The sequence below is a fragment of the Triticum aestivum genome, chromosome 2B (genome assembly GCF_018294505.1).
Source record: "Triticum aestivum cultivar Chinese Spring chromosome 2B, IWGSC CS RefSeq v2.1, whole genome shotgun sequence".
In the NCBI taxonomy this organism is placed as follows: Eukaryota; Viridiplantae; Streptophyta; class Magnoliopsida; order Poales; family Poaceae; genus Triticum; species Triticum aestivum.
In genome coordinates this window covers 293398245-293405218 of record NC_057798.1, presented here as the reverse complement: position 1 = coordinate 293405218, position 6974 = coordinate 293398245, and positions in this window count along the sequence as shown.

The window sequence follows — 6974 nt, the reverse complement described above, 5'->3', positions numbered from 1 at the left end:
ACGCTGCGGTAGTGGTACCGCCGCAGCGCCTGCTGGTACCTCGCTGCTCGAAGCGAGGCTTGACGGCGGCATTCCTCCCCCAGCACGAGATCCATCCTCCGCGTGGCATCCTATTGCGTTTCATCAAACACCCCGCGTGGAGCGATGCTTGAACTCGTGAGGGAGAACCGCTTCTGCTGCGTAGACGAGGAAGAACGGCGTTTCTCCTGTTGGCTTGGTTGCGGTGGTGCGGATAGACCACAACACGGACTGCAGCTCGTCGAGCCAGCCCCTGCCGCAGGCCTCGAGCTTCTTCTTGAAGGTGCGGGTCTTGAGGCCCCTCAGGACTTCCGCATTGGCCCTCTCGGCCTGTCCGTTGCTCCGTGGGTGTGCTACTGAGGCGTAGCAAATCTGCGTTCCAAGGTTAGCACAGTATGCTCTAAAACGGTTACTCGTGAACTGCGAGCCATTGTTAGTGATGATGCGATTGGGGACCCCGAATCGGCTCACGATCCCCTTGATGAACTTGCCAGCTGATCCAGCTGGGATGGTGCGCAGAGCCTCTACCTCCACCCACTTGGTGAACTTGTCGATGGCGACATAGAGGTATCGGTAGCCCCCTGGTGCTCGAGGGAATGGTCCCAAGATGTCCAGCCCCCAGACCGCAAATGGCCACGTGAGCGGATCGTCTGGAGGCCCTGCGCGGGTTGGTGGATCTGCTTGGCATGGAACTGGCATGCTTCACAAGAGCGCACCAGCTCTGTAGCATCGTTGAGAGCGGTGGGCCAGTAGAAGCCGCTACGAAACGCCTTGCCCACCAGGGTGCGCAACGAGGAGTGATGCCCGCAGTCCCCACCATGTATGTCCGCTAGTAGCTCGAGCCCCTGTTCCCTGGAGATGCATCGCAACAAAACGTCATTGGGCCTCTTGCAGTATAACTCACCATCCTTGATGCAGTACGCTGTGGCCTAACGGGCCACACGCTTAGCGTCCTCCTCCTTCTCTGGCAGGGACCCTTGAAGCAAGTACGCCTTGAACTCTTCTGTCCAGCACCCCTCCTGAGGCTTGAGCGCGAGCAGCAAGCGGGGCTCCTGAGCAGTGAGCATAGGCTGGAGCGCCCACCTCAGGTGCCTGTGGAAAGTCCTCCTGAGGTGGTGCTGGAGTCGTGACATGCGGGGTCGCAGATGGCTTGAAGAGCCGCTCTTCAAACACCCCTGGCTCCTGAGGGAGCCTACAAGAGGCTCTTTTGGCAATGTCGTTTGCTTCCGTGTTTGTCCCGCGTGGCACGTGCTGCAGCTCCACACCCATGAACCTCTTCTCCATTTTGCGCACCTCCTCTAGGTATGCTTCCATTTGCTCGTCCTTAGGCATGTACTCCTTGTTGGAGAAGTTGACGAGAAGCTGAGAGTCACCCTTGATGGTGAGTCGCTTCACCCCTAGCACGGCCATGACCCTGAGTCCAGCATGCAAGCCTTCGAATTCTGTGATGTTATTGGAGACCTTCTCACACCCTAAAAGCAGAGTTGCACTGCATAACAAAGCTTGTCCTTAGTGGGAGAGATGAGGATGGCCCCCGCCCCTGCGCCTTGCCGAGCAAACGCCCTGTCGAAGTACATGATCTATCTATTCGGCTCTTCATCTCCTGGTAGGAGGGAGCAGTCCTCGCCTACTCCATGGTGTGGAGCGTCGGTTCACTCGACCACGAAGTCCGCGAGGGCCGCACCTTTGATGACTCTTGTGGTGCTAAACTCGAGATTGAATGTTTGAAGCCCAATGTTCCATTGAGCGACTCGTCCGGCTCCGTTCGGGCTCTGGAGCACCCTCTCCAGCGGATACGCTGAGACGACCTTGATGGGGTGGCCTTGAAAGTAGTGGCGTAGTTTCCTGGAGGTGACTAGAAGTGCAAGCAAGAGCTTCTGTGGCATGGAGCAGCGTGCTCGGGCCTCCCTCAGTATTGTGCTGACAAAGTAGACAGGGTGCTCGACGAGGGGGGAGGCATTAGCGGAATCTTGTTCTTCATGATGGCATAGGTCCCTTGCGGTCTCATGAGGCCCGTCCTCCGGAGCCTTGACAGCTACGGGGTCAATCGTGGCTTCAAGAGGAACGTCGACCACTGCGCCGGCCGAAACTTCAGATGCATCGCCCTAAGGGTGCTGCGCCTTACTTGCCGGTGGTGCATCCTGCTACGGCTTCTTGATCAGGCACTCCTTCCTTAGCGCCACCAAGGCGGCGCTTGCTGTGTGAGGTGTTGCTACCAGATAGAGCACCAAGGGCTCAAGAGGGCGCGGTGCCACCATCACGGGCGGACTGGTCAGATATCTCTTGAGGTCCTGGAAGGCTGCGTCTTCCTCGGGGGTCCACTCGAATGGCTCCTTCCTTTTCATCAACTTGAAAAACGGGAGGGCACGCTCCCCCAGCATGGAAATGAAGCGCCCCACTGAGGTTACGCAGCCAGCCAGCTTCTGCATCTCCTTCAGGGTCTGTGGGGGTTCATATCCTCTATCACCTTCACCTTCTCTGGGTTAGCCTCGATCCCTCTATGTGACACCAAGAAGCCCAGCAGCTTGCCAGAAGGGACCCCGAACATGCATTTCTCGGGGTTAAGCCGAAGATCCACCGTGCGTAGGCTGGCGAACGTCTCCTCCAGATCTTATATCAGAGTCTTGGCCTCTCGAGACTTCACCACTATATCATCAATGTAGGCCTCTGCGTTCCTCCCGAGCTGCGAACCCAGGGCGATGTGCATCAACTGGTGGAAGGTTGCTCCGGCATTGCACAGCCCAAAGGGCATGCAGGTGTAGCAGTACACACCGCATGGGGTGAGGAATGCCGTTTTCTCCACATCCTCCACATCCATCTTGATCTGGTGGTAGCCGGAGAAGGCGTCCAGGAAGCACAACGGGTCCCACTCGACGGTGGAGTCGACGATCTGGTCGATGCGAGGGAGCGGGAAGGGGTCTTGAGGGCAGGCCTTGTTGAGGTTGGTGAAGTCGACACACATGCGCTCCTTCCCTCCTTTCTTGGGGACGAGGACGGGGTTTGCCAGCCACTTTGGGTACTGCTCCTCTCTGATGACCCCTACAGCTTGTAGCTTACCGGTTTCTTGGACGATGAAGGCCTGCTTCTCGGTGGACTATCGGCGAGCCTTTTGCTTCAACGGTCGCACATTTGGGCATACCCTCAGGTGGTGCTGGATTATCCCCCTTGGGACCCCGGCCAGGTGTTTGGGTTCCCAAGTGAATACATCCTTGTTGGCTCACAAGAAGTTGATCAATGCCTCCTCTTGATCCCGAGGGAGGACAGCCCCTATGGTGAAGGTGGCGCTGGCCGTTCCATCCTCGCAGACCGACACTTGCTTCATCTCGGCTCGGTCTTGGGAGAACAACTGCTTCTTCTTAGCTGGCGCTGCTTCTGGGGCCTCCTGATCCTTCTTCTTGCCGGGTAGCGCGGTTGCTGCTATCTTGAATGCGAGCTCGAGTGCCTGCAGTGCGCCTTTGGTGTCCCCCGCCACTGTGAGGACACCATTGCTGCCAGGCATCTTCATGAGGTTGTACGCGGGTTGGGTCGCAGCCATAAACTGGGCCAAGGCTGGGTATCCCAGAATAGCATTGTACGACAGGTTGATCTTGGCGACATCTAAGTCGATGAGCTCGATGCGGTAGTTGTCGCGGGTCCCGAAGGTAACGGGGAGACGGATCTGCCCCAGGGACCTGGTGGAGCCGTTGCCAACCCCGGAGAAAGGCTTGGAGGGGCGGAGCCGGCTGGGCGGCACGTGGAGCAGGCCGAACGCCTCCGGGGAGAGCACATTGAGGCCGGCTCCGCCGTCCATGAGGGTCCGAGTGATCGCCAAGTGGCAGACGATGGGGGTGCAGAGCATCGGGAGCGCGCCTGCTCCTGTCGTGGCGGCGGGGTGATCTTCGGGGCCAAAGGCGAGGTCATCTTGGGGCGCCGCCCAGCCCGGGGGAGCCCCCGAGCCCGCCTGAGTATTGCCTACCCGCTGGTAGAACTACTTGATGTGGCGGTCGGAGGGTGGAGCTTGCGAGCCACCTAGGAGAGCTGCGACGACCGGGGGCGCCGGCGCCGCGTAGTGGGCAAGGAAGAGGTCGCGCAACTCCTCCCAAGAGGCCACGAAAGATGCCGGCAGGTTGAGCAACCAGGCGCGCGGTGCGCGTACGAGGGCCACGGGGAACCAGTTGGCCTTCACCTTGTCGTCTCCACCAGCCGCCCAAACTGCTTCCTCGTATGCCTGAAGAAAGGGGGTTGGATCTGCCGCGCCGTTGTAGCGTGGCGGCATCTCTGGTTGGAACTTGGGCGGCCACTGCACCTGCCGCAGGGAGAGGGTGAAGCAGCGCAGCCCCGACGCTTCTTCGGGAATGTGCGTCGACGGGGCCGACGGAGGAGCGCCCGCCATGTGGGTCGGTGGCACGATCTGGAAGTCGCGGAAGGAGACTCCGACACACCCCTACCTGGTGCGCCAAATGTTGGATTTAGGGATCCGGCAACCCTTGAGAGGTTCGAACTCTGGGGTGCGTGCGGAGATCTCAACCTGCCCAGCCTGCCTACTCGCGATCCTCCCTAGCCTAGCGTGTCGATCTCAGGAGACACAAAGACACAAGGATTTATACTGGCTCGGGCCACCATTGTGGTGTAATACCCTAATCCAGTGTGGTGTGGTGGATTGCCTCGAGGGGCTATGGATGAACTAGTACAAATGATGAACAAGCCTCAGGAGGTGACGTGTTCTTGGGCTGGTGCGGTGCTCTACTTGTTCTGATTTCTGTCCTTTCGTCCCCCTCCTATGGTGGTGGCTAGTCCTATATATAGTGGCCTTGGTCCTCTTCCCAAATATGAGCGGGAAGGGATTCCACAACGGCGGGATTTGAAAGGGGACAAGTAGTACAGTCTATCCTGACAAAAGTAGTCTTCGCCTGCGAAAAGCCTCTAGTCGTGACGCAGTGGTGGGCTTAGTGATGACCCCCGTCCTGCCGTCCTGGTGGTCTTGGTCTTGTTGCACCAGAATGGAAAACTTTGGCTGGTTGCTCGGTACACTGAACCTGTGGCTTGCCTTCCTTGCACCAAAGAGGAAACCTGCGCTCTGCGCCTGCCTGGTGCCTACCTGGCGCCCGTCTAGCCTTGGTCGTCATGGCTCACGTCAACTGAGCCTCATGAGGTAGCTGCATAGCCAACTCCTTCAGGGGTCTTGGCATCGTCTGCCTCGCGAGGCTTGGGCCCTCGCGAGGGTCTTGCGGTGTTGGTGTTGAAGCTGGGCCGTACCAGGCCGTCGATGGAGTCATGCGGTGGGCCGCAGGCAGGCAGGACTGGATACCCCCAAGTCCAGGACGCTGACACATCCAACTCAGCATAGGGCATACATACCAAGAAAGATCGAACAGGGGAATAGCATGCATCACATTGAAGTACTACAGAGTTATATTACATCAAATAATCGCTGTGTTTCTAACTTAAGATAAAATTGTCTTGGTCTTGAACTCGCAGTGGCAACGAGAAACGGGGTGCCTAGTCCAGGCGTTGGCCCTCCACCCTCTCGACTCCGTCGACGCAGTCGATGACGGGCTTGAGGCGCTCCTTGAGCGCCGCGAGGTCCGTACCCTCCGGCCAGCTCTCCAGCGCATTGGCAAATTTGATGGTGGGGTTCCAAAACGCCACCTTGGTGAGCACCTTGGTCAGGGCGCCCCCGCAGAGCCTTTGGGACTCGGTGGCCAGATAAGTTGCCTGGTTGGAGCGGAACTTCTCCAGGGCTTCAAGAACACCCTCGAAGAACAGGGTTAGTGTGGCATTGGGACTCACGTTCGGCTCCGGGGTGTACCTCACACTTGGCATCCCCATGGTAGCCAGCTTCGTGGTGATCCTGCCGACGACGTCAGCAAGGCGGCTGATCTAACAGTTTATGCCCTCCGCGCAATCCTTGTGCTCGGCGGTGTCATTCCTTCGCAGCTACCTCTCTTCCTCCACGTCCTTGGCCAGGGACTCTTCCCGGGCTCTGGCCCTCGAAAGCATCCCCTCAACGCCCTCTAGTTTCAGCTTCAGGTAATTGACAAAGTCATTGGCTTGGGAGAGTAGCTCGGCCTTGCCGAGGACTCCGGCCCGCGTCTCCGCCAAGGCGCTGCTGATCGTGTCCTTCTCCTTCGCCAGCTCCAGGGCCTTGTTCTTCAGTCCGTCGCGCTCCACCTCCAGCTCCTTCACCTTGTCGTCATAAACCAGGGCTTCAGCATCGAGCGCCTCCCTGTGCCTCTGCTCTAGCCCCTGGGTCCACTGCGTGACAAGTCTCTCGACCACCTCATCCTTGCCATGGAGTGTGGCGGCGAGCGCCTCCTCACGAGAGGCGAGGTCCTCCTCCTGGGAGTTCAGCTCGGCCTGGTGCTAGTGTCGGGCGGCCTCGTCCTTTGCGGCCTGTTCCCTTTCCGCCTCCTAGGCCTTCTCGACGTCAGCGTACTTTAAGATGAGCTCTTACTTGCGCTCGGCCAGCAAATCTTGGGCAGCCTTCAGCTCTTCATGGGCCTGGCAGAACCAGGCCTGCGTCTCGGCGATGCTTTCCTCAAGGTCCGCCTCCGCCTTGTCCGCCACCACCACCCTGGACTTCACCTTGTCCATACAGGCGCGGTGGAGCGCCTGGAGCTTCTGGAAGTCAGCACGCATGGCCCGAAGAAGCCGCTCCTCTTGAGAACCGCCACCACCGGCGCTCGGTTCATCAACAACCTGGAGCCTGACGGAGGCGAGCGCCTCGTCGTCGAACACCTCCCGCTCGGCCGGTGCCCTAGTGCCCACCGTCCCTGGAAGGTAGACGAACAGGTCGTCGCGCACCTTCAAGTACCTGCCTGAGCCAGAGGCGGCGGCGGAGGAGGGTTGATCATCGACCACCCCCTCCTCGGTAGCAGCCTTGCCGGCCTCCTTGGCAGGCCCCTTGCCAGCCTCCTCGACGGTGCCCTTACCGGCCTCCTCGGCAGCGGCCTTGCCGGTCCCTCCGGTAGGCCCAT